Source organism: Poeciliopsis prolifica, unplaced genomic scaffold (genome assembly GCF_027474105.1).
Source record: "Poeciliopsis prolifica strain line A6 unplaced genomic scaffold, Auburn_PproV2 SCAFFOLD015, whole genome shotgun sequence".
Taxonomy (NCBI): domain Eukaryota; kingdom Metazoa; phylum Chordata; class Actinopteri; order Cyprinodontiformes; family Poeciliidae; genus Poeciliopsis; species Poeciliopsis prolifica.
Genome location: NW_026562390.1, coordinates 7,347,307 through 7,356,196, shown reverse-complemented (window position 1 = coordinate 7,356,196; position 8,890 = coordinate 7,347,307). Strand labels below are relative to the sequence as shown.

The window sequence follows — 8,890 nt, the reverse complement described above, 5'->3', positions numbered from 1 at the left end:
ACATATCAGTGTTATACTCTAGTCACAAATTGTACGGAAAGGCTACATGTTAGACTTTGAAGCACCTTATCAAAAGTTTGACATTTTAAAAGGAGATATGAACAACCAAAGACCCTAAATTAACAAAACTAAGTTTTACAGGGTCAAAGCTACTCAAATGTTATCTTATTTGGCTAAAAGAATATTTAAATAATGTTTGAATGAATGTTTTTAACTGAGCATGAATGAAGTAACTGTTCTTTTCACAGGCTTAAAGTTGAGTATGTGTTCGGTTTGTATTTGCTACACAAAACACTGTCGTTTCAGTCACTCACTGTCTTCTCATATGTTCCTGCTTTATTCACATTGAAACCAAATGTTGATCTACAGAACTAAATGTTTGTTAAAGCAGAAGTGAGATGATTTTAACCCACTGAAAATAACAAAAAGGAATGAGAGCTGAAGCAACCATGTAGCAGTGAGCAAATAATTGAACACCTGCTTGCCAAATATTCAAAAAAGACCCAGATGAAAGGTCAGTGTGAGGCAAGTTGTTCACCCCCCACCAGATGTGTACTTGCTCTGGCCTTTAGCCGATTAATTATCTCATAGTTTATGACACAAGGGTCGGTGTTCAGGCAATTGCATTACACCACACACTCCGAGCAATGTGGGGATTTGTTCCTGCTGGACAGTTTGTTTGAGCATGTGTGTAAAATAAATAAAGGAGGAGACTCTTTACACATCTAAAGGGAAAGAGGAACTGCTTGTTATGTTCCAGCAGTAACATTATTTAGGTAGATTTGTTTAATTTGAGATGATCTACAACAGTAAGGCACTCTGGACAGGGAACCACCCTGTGGCATTTTTTTTTCTGAGCTATTTGCCTGAGCCTCTATCATTTCCTGGGTATAGCCAATAGCAGTAAAGGAAGTGGTCTCACTGTCACAGAAACAGTTGGCACGGAAACAGCACATTACACCATCATCCAATCCCCCTCCCATTCCTTTGTCGTCATGTTTGTCCTCCCTCCCTCCCTGTGCCCTCCTCTCCCTGTCCTGCATGTTTTTTCACTCATCAATGAAATCACAACCAAACCTACTGCTGGCCCTGTCATGAAGAACATTACACCCTCGAAGAACAGATGATGATTTGTTTTCAACAAATCGGTCAGGGTGCGCAGCCTCCCCCTGCAGCCAGAACAAGAATTGAAACAAAGATGCTGAAACCATCAACGTGTGTTTTCCCTCTTTTCTCTGTCACTCTCATGATTTAATCCTTACCTCTTCTCTCTCCCTCTCTCTTGCTCTCTCTCTCTCTTTTTCTATCTTCACTGACTCCTCCCTCTGTTTCTGTCCTGCACTCCCTCTCTCTGCCTCTCCGTCTCCGACACACTCAAACACACACCCTCCGCCCCCATCGCTGCAGTGTCTCAACTGCCTTGGAGCAAGCAAGAGAGGATACAGAATACAGACGGTTAGAAGACAGAGGAAGAGGGCCGCTGAAAGAGACACACACAAACAGAGAGAGAGAAATAGTGAGAGGCGTACTTTGTGTGTGCAGTGAAAATGAGGACGGGATGAAGATGAAGCAGGGGCACTGAAAGTGGATTGCACTGAGCCTTCTCTTTCCCTGCAAGGGCTTGTCTGCAGTATCCTTTTGTAAACGGATGCTTGCTAGAGATCACGGTAAGCCACGCTCACTGTGCCTTTCTTCTCTTATCTGCACGATGGGATCTCACTGTTGCCATTCTGTTGAAGCAGAATGATGAAATGGGGAAAGAGATGTTCAGAGATGGCACTAAGGCAGCCAGGCGGGCTGTCCAATCCCCTCCTCCACCCTCTTAGCTCAGTGCCAATGGACGCTGCTATCTTACATTTGCAATTTGACTCATCATCTCCCTAGAGCATCTTTGATTCTTATAGAATGCTTTTATGTGAATACAGCGCTTAGTTTACGTAACATTGTATGTAGGACAAGTGGAGGATGCAGCAAAGATGTGTGCATGTGTGTGCGTGTGTGGATGTGATCAGTCCAGGCCATAAGCTGTACAAACAGGGAGGGGAACAGGAGCATAAAACCCGCCATCACACAATCAGGTGCTGAGCACAACTGGGCTTCACCAGACAGCCAACGTGCACAGATCCCAAGGAGTTTTGGGTGAGACGGCAAAATCGAGGCCCTGGAATCGCCGTGAGATTTTGCGAGTGAAGCTTCCCGTTTTCCTTTGCAGGGAGCCAAATTACACAGATTAATAACAATCTCCTTCTCGAACCATAATCCATTTGGTTTGCTTGTGTCCAGCTGTTCATAGATCTTCTGTAAATCTTGATGTGGGGAAGAGGACGGGAGGGGGCAGAAGGGAAGAGCAGTGCATGTTCGTTACCCCAGTGGGAGAGGAAAAAGCAGGACGGTTGTGACATTTTGTATCTCCACAGTCTTTCCTATTTACAAGAGCTTTACTGTATTTTATTTTCAGTGGGGGTTGGGATTTATTGTGTGGCACCAGAAGAACATGTGTGTTTGTGTACACTCTGTATGTGTGTGTGTTTGCCTTACACACTCAAAAGAAAGAGAGAGAGAGGAAAAAAAGAGAGAGCTTGTGCAAGGGAGCGGTTGAGGGGCTGAAGGGAGGGGGTTAACAGTAGGGAGGCAGATGGGGCAGAGGGGCGGAGGTTGATGCAGCAGAGAGCAAGAGGGAGAAAAGAAGGAATGGAAGATTTGGTACAGATTGGATGGATGAGCAGGCGAGGTCGGAGGGTGTGGAGAGGGGAATAAAGGTGGAGGGGGCAGAAGGTGGCGGTGACAATTTCACGGTGGTGGAAAGGCAGCGCGTTGCTGAGCATGTGACACAGAACACCAGATGAGTTGGCGAGGGATCCATCCAACCGAGGCCCTGAGACATCGATGAAGATAGTGGAAAACACAACCTCCTTCAATGAGTCCATCAAATCTGACATACTGGATACCTTTACTGAACCTCTGGGATATTGGTGATTAGGGAACATTGGGACTTGACAGGAACATTAATCTTCTAGGCTAAATTTGTAATGTAGCTCTAATTAGAATCTAGGCTTGGAATAGTTACTGACACCAAGGTATTTCAAGGTGCAATAAATGAAAGGTTTCACAAATGCAAACATTATCTGTCAGTGTTCCAGCAGTTTTATTGATGAGATGCAAACGAAAGTGGCAAAGAGACTAGAGCTTTTAATTTAGAGCTGCCCGCCTCTTAACTGCTGTTGGACAATATATCAAATTTGAAAAGTCATCATAACATTGCGCGCAATATTGCAACTGAAAAGGACTTTTTGAAAGCAACAACTGGTTGGATATTATATTAGAAATTCCATGTTGGTATACTCTGCATGCAAATTATGGTTTGAGCCTGTTGGGTGCAGTTTTACTGCCCTTGATGCCAAACTTGAGGAATATCTTTATGATGAAGGAAAGGAGAAGTAAAGTTATAAAAAAGTGGGTTAATTATGATCTATGTTGTCACAATATCCAGGAACAGTATTTTAAATATTTTCCTGATATTGCATATGGCCCTACAACAGTATTATCTACTCAACAGGGAAAAAATATTTTTTTGAGCTATTTTTAGTCACTAAAACACAGATAATCAAGAATTGAACACTAACAGAGCCACGCCTTTCACTCTTACCAAGGTAGCACCAATTTAAAACTTCATTTGGTAACCCACAGGGTTTTATTGTGTTTGATAAAAGCACTTGGAGTCACACCTTGTCATAAGTAGGTATGATAAGGAATACCTACTTATTCCTCATCAGTGGTGGTAAGAGTTTGATCCATAATTAGTAGGTTGCCAGTTTGAGTCCCTGCTCTATATGGCTCAGTTGTTGTGTCCTTCACCCGCCTTGTCTGCTGGTGGTGTTTAGACAGCCTGGTGGTGCTGGCGCATGGCAACTGTGGCTACTATCCAGTACCTTTCCACTATTAGCATGTGAATGGGTGAATGACTGAATGTAGTGTGAAGTGCAGTGGCCCATGCAAGTACAGGCCATTTGTGGAAGGGTTGACACCGATCTCCAGCAGTCATTGGACAAGATGCAGGTACACCTTGGACAGTTTGTTGGTGCATGAAAGGGCAACACAGAGGCATGTAGGGCAAACAACCGTACACACACTCACTCCTATTGGCAATTAGAAAGACCATGTAACTAAACATAAACATTTGAGACGATGGGAGGAAGTTGAGCTTCCTATAGAGCAATGCTTCCCAGCTCTATAGGAGCCCTCCATGCACACTGTTGTGCAAGTTTTAGATGTTCCCTTGCTTTTGCACACCTGTTTCGGGTGATTTTAGTTCAATGAAAGCCTGCTAATCAGCTATAGATTGAAATAAGGTGCATTGAAACAGACAAACACCTAAAACATGAAGGGCAAAATTGTTTACTTTTACCTCTTTATAGAAGAAATGTGCTCTGACAAGACCCAATTCCCTTTGTTTAAGCTGCAAGGAGATAATACAATAAGATAACTTTTGCCTTAACTATATAATATCAAATACTGTTATATGAATTGATTTCCCCCCCCTAAAAACAACTGAGATGAACTGCAATAATGCTAGTACTTTCTTGGAAGTATTTGCGTAATTAATTTTGCGGATCCTTCCTGGTGCCATCATGTAAATATGTTGTGGTCACATCAGTTACTGGAATACATACAAAATCTGTGGGCTGAAACACAGCAGCTGGAAGACAAAGTGGTAGCACAACGTTAACTGTTTAACATGCAAACAACCTTTTGTGCTCTTGGTCTTTTTTATCTGGTAAAGATCTAGCTGTCTATTTCAGCTTCTGTGTAGCTCAAATGCTGTTTCAGAGATGGGTTGGTAAGCAGTCAATGGAAGAACAACGAAGAACATATCTTCATTTGAAGTGAATTTCTGTTAATTTACTATCAGTGGCAGTTTTCTTACCTATAGAAAGATTTTGTATTTGTGTGAGTTTGTAGTCAAAACAATAACTACAAACTCACAGTTGTTAGGCTTTCACTGTTAGCATATTCCTTCAACTTTGTGCTATTTTCTTATAGAACAATATATGTGTTACTACAAACCAGCATTAATTATCAGTGTGCTTTAATGGTGAATTTAATTTGTCGCAGAAGTTTGAGGTTGGATTTGGAAATTACATCACACTTGGTTTAAGGCATTTCCAACCCTACCCTGCCATACTCTACCCCACCTACCTATAACCTCTTAACTAAGAGTGGAGTAACCTTCTGAAATATGTTATGGTGTACCTCATGTAGCAGCATCAAATATGACACATTCTTGTGCATTTACAGTCCTCATAAGTATTTATAAATTCAGGCACATGGTGCTGTCAAGAGTCTAATGCGGCACAATTTTGTGCACATTGACACACAAAAAGCCCCACCAACACCAAACATGATAATTATCTTTTGTAAAATATCATCATCATATCAGAGTTTTCTACTACAGGCCAGCGAACGATAAACAATGTCAACTTCAAAGAGCCTCATGTGAAAAGATACAAAATTTAAGTTTTTAAAATGACCAGCAGAACCAGGTTGCCTGATTTGAGACAAATGCTAGTTGAAAAATGGGAGGCCACCCTTTAGCAGTGTTTGACCTGGCTGGTGACCAGCATGAGGAGGAGGTGTCTGGCTCATCTGGTTCTTCGAAGTGTTTTGAGGCTTGCGCTTGTAAATGAAATAAATGGTTAAATTGTCAGTCTGTCTTGTTTTTCAAATTTGAATAATCTATCAAAAAAAATAAAAATAAATAAATAACACCTTTCAAGAGAAAGTAAGGCTTTGACATGGAGGGTTTGGCAAGTTTTTCATGAGTTCAGTCCTCATATGCATTTTTGTTCAAAATATGGCAGCATTCAAAGCTAAATTTACTATAAAAATTTTTCCAACAAAGGACTGATAAAAAAAAAAGTCAAACAAGAATGATCTTATTTGCTTTTATAAGCATAACACAGAAGTCCTGAGTAGCACTGGATGATCTCAACATTCAACAACATGCTATATGTCTGGGCTTCTCAGGGGTCATGAAACCTGTCACCACACCCTGGTAGCTTCTATCAAAAGCTTTTGCGAGCAGAAGTACTCTGACATAGATTCCACCGCCCTAACCACCAAGAAAAGAAAACCCTGCACAGCACATAAACAAACCATTCCTCCAACTAAATCAGTTAAATTATTCTTTTTGCTGAAATGGTGCTAGACAGCATGCTGCAATTTAAGGTGTTTCTGGTGTGGCAAACCATATGCTGACTTGACCTCCTTTCACCTCTTTTGTTGCTTGCAACCTCCATTAAACTGTGTGACATAATCACAAGAGACAGACTTGGGTTTTTATAGAGGCAGTGGCTTGTTGAGGAAGCAATTCTTGCACAGAGGAGTTTAATGTCACAGACCAGTGCACTTTAGGCCGTTTTTTTTTTCACCTCGTAGGTGAGCACACCAGCAGCTTGGACAATTAAACTTAGCTCTATTACAGTAAAGTGCCAAGGGGCCCAGACTTAGTTCCCTCTGCTACCTACTTAATAAAATGATTAATCTGAGATGTCATTCATTTCCTCAAGAGGGAACAGCAGAATTATCTAAGAAATCTTTGACATTTCTGCAGGAATAGAGCAATGTTAAAGTTTATTTTTAATACCATATAAAATGAGTCAAGCCACAGAGAAACTTGTTATTATTCAAAGTGGAATGACAGCCCCATGCTCTGATTTAGCTGGCACAACATCTGTTTGTTTTGGGTCTTCAATCCCAATCAAGTACTGGGATAAAGTGTCATCGCCGTAAAGATGTGTTTTGGCAGCCCTTTCTTTTAGATGGACATCTGCACAGAGATAGGACTTTAATTTACTTACCTGAACCTTGTTTATCTTACAAAGGTATTCACGTCCTTGCAGTGTGACACATTTTATCAAGTTACAAAAACATGAAATCAAGTTACAAACATTTATGGACTCTACTGTTATTTCGTGTAATACCAGCAAAAAACAGCATTAAACTCTGACAACCTCCAATGAGATCCAGTGCATTCAAGCATTCAGCTGCAGAAGTCATCTAAGTATCAAAGAGGGCCCACCTGGGTGTAATCTGATTCCTGTAAAAACAGCTGTTTTGGGAAGGTTGACAGCAACAGCAAAACAGCAACAACAACAACAAAAAAAACAACTAGTTGAAGAAGTGATAATTTTGCTAACCATCTTAATTCAATGTTAGGTAATAAAACAAACAAACAAACAATAACACAACCTCTAAACATTTTTAATTTGAATTGTTCAACTCATCAGCTGAAAATGGAAAGAAGTTTTCATAGATGCAAATCTACTGAAACATGGCAGTTCATGGCAGTTCACCTCAACTGGCATGGAGAAAATTAATAAAAGAAGGACCCAACAGGCCCTTTGGCCCAGATCCGCAGCTCTGGAGGGATAATCTGTTAACAAAACTATTACATGTTGGGCTAACATGTGGAAAAGGAATCTCAGGTCAAGTGGAACTTATATGGAAAATGCAATGTTTGGTCGAAAAGTGTCACCATGAACACACCATCCTTATGATGAGGAAATGGCAAAAGCAATTTGGTGATGGGATTCTTATGCAGGAATAGAAAAGCTGGCAATAAGAAAACCAGTTATAGACAGCAAAAGATTTCATTCTGATCCAGATGTTAAACTTTCTGCGTGACAACAACAACCCTAAACATATTGTCAGAACTACAATAGGACAGTTGAGATTAAAGCTTGTTGATGTATTGGAATAGCCAGTCAAAGTCTTGGCCAAAATCCTGTTTTGAACATTTTGGCTTGAGAATTGATGTTGATACTAGAGATGAAGTCTCTGGTAGTTCAAGAGTCATAAACACTTTTACAGGGCAGTACAACAGCTAAACATCCACGAGGACGGCCGTGTATTGAATTGAACTAAATTTTCGGACTGGCAGTGGGTGGGATCTGTGTGAACAAGCAAGGATTAGGTTATCTTTTGGTGTTACATAAAAACAACACGGGCTCAATTCATCCCTCCCTGTCTCTTTGCCCTCCTTTCTAATCATTGCTGGTACTTGCACACAGGGGCCTGTCTGTTTCCCTGTTGCTGCTGAGCGAGACGGCCTTACTTCCAGCTCTCAAATCTGAGTGATGAGAGGGCAGAGCAGAGGGGACTAACAGAGAAACTTTGTGTTCCATTGCACACACATAACAGCGGTCAGATGACAACAAGGAGGTGGAGGAGAGAGGGAGGGGGAAGATGAGGGTGAGCTGCGGCCTTCCACTGGCAAGGGTTGGTGTTAAAGAAAAATCTAAGTGGTCCGCATTTGTGTGTGCTGATGATGGGTAAGTGGGCATAAAAGTCTTTGTGTAGACATCAGGGTGGCAATGTGTTGTTGCATTTGAGTGTGGATGTTTATCTGATAGTTTGTTTCTTACACTGACCCCTTGGGTCATCTTGGGTGTTTAAATATTAAACTCCCCATTGCATTTGGGGTCCACTGCCCCCCATGCAGGGGCTGTTGCCTCTACTTGTGTTCATGAGACTCAGTGTTCAAGGTTTGTTGCTTGGATATGTGAGTTCTCGGTCTGCTGGGGTGTGGTGGGTCTCAGTGCCCATGGACGGATCTAGTCCAGCATAGTTGGTTGCCAGTGAAGCAACCAACTATGCTGTGGCCCTTGGGGATTCTGCATTGTGGCTGCTGGAGGGTTCTTCCAGGGCCCTCCTCTGCTCTGCTCTGGAAGGGGGGATGTGGTTATCCCTGTGATGATGCTCCCGGGGCTCCGTGCTCAGGGGCCCTCTGGATGTCTGTGGCTTTGGTTTCTCTCATGTCTGCTTCAGATCCTGGCGGACAGGTCTGTGGTTCCCCACACCCAGTATTGAACATTGATATGGAGAAACCAGA

The 8,890-nt window shown here is 41.9% G+C and overlaps 1 protein-coding gene across 1 annotated transcript in view; it reads left to right on the top strand.

Annotated features, from left to right (window-relative positions):
- The first annotated feature begins 1,369 nt into the window (after positions 1-1,369).
- gnaz (guanine nucleotide binding protein (G protein), alpha z polypeptide) overlaps positions 1,370-8,890 on the top strand; it is a 47,253-nt gene continuing 39,732 nt past the window's right edge. Inside the window, exon 1 of the mRNA XM_055040186.1 lies at positions 1,370-1,667. The gene's annotated coding sequence lies outside the window, so the exon portion shown is untranslated. The remainder of the gene's footprint in view (positions 1,668-8,890) is intronic.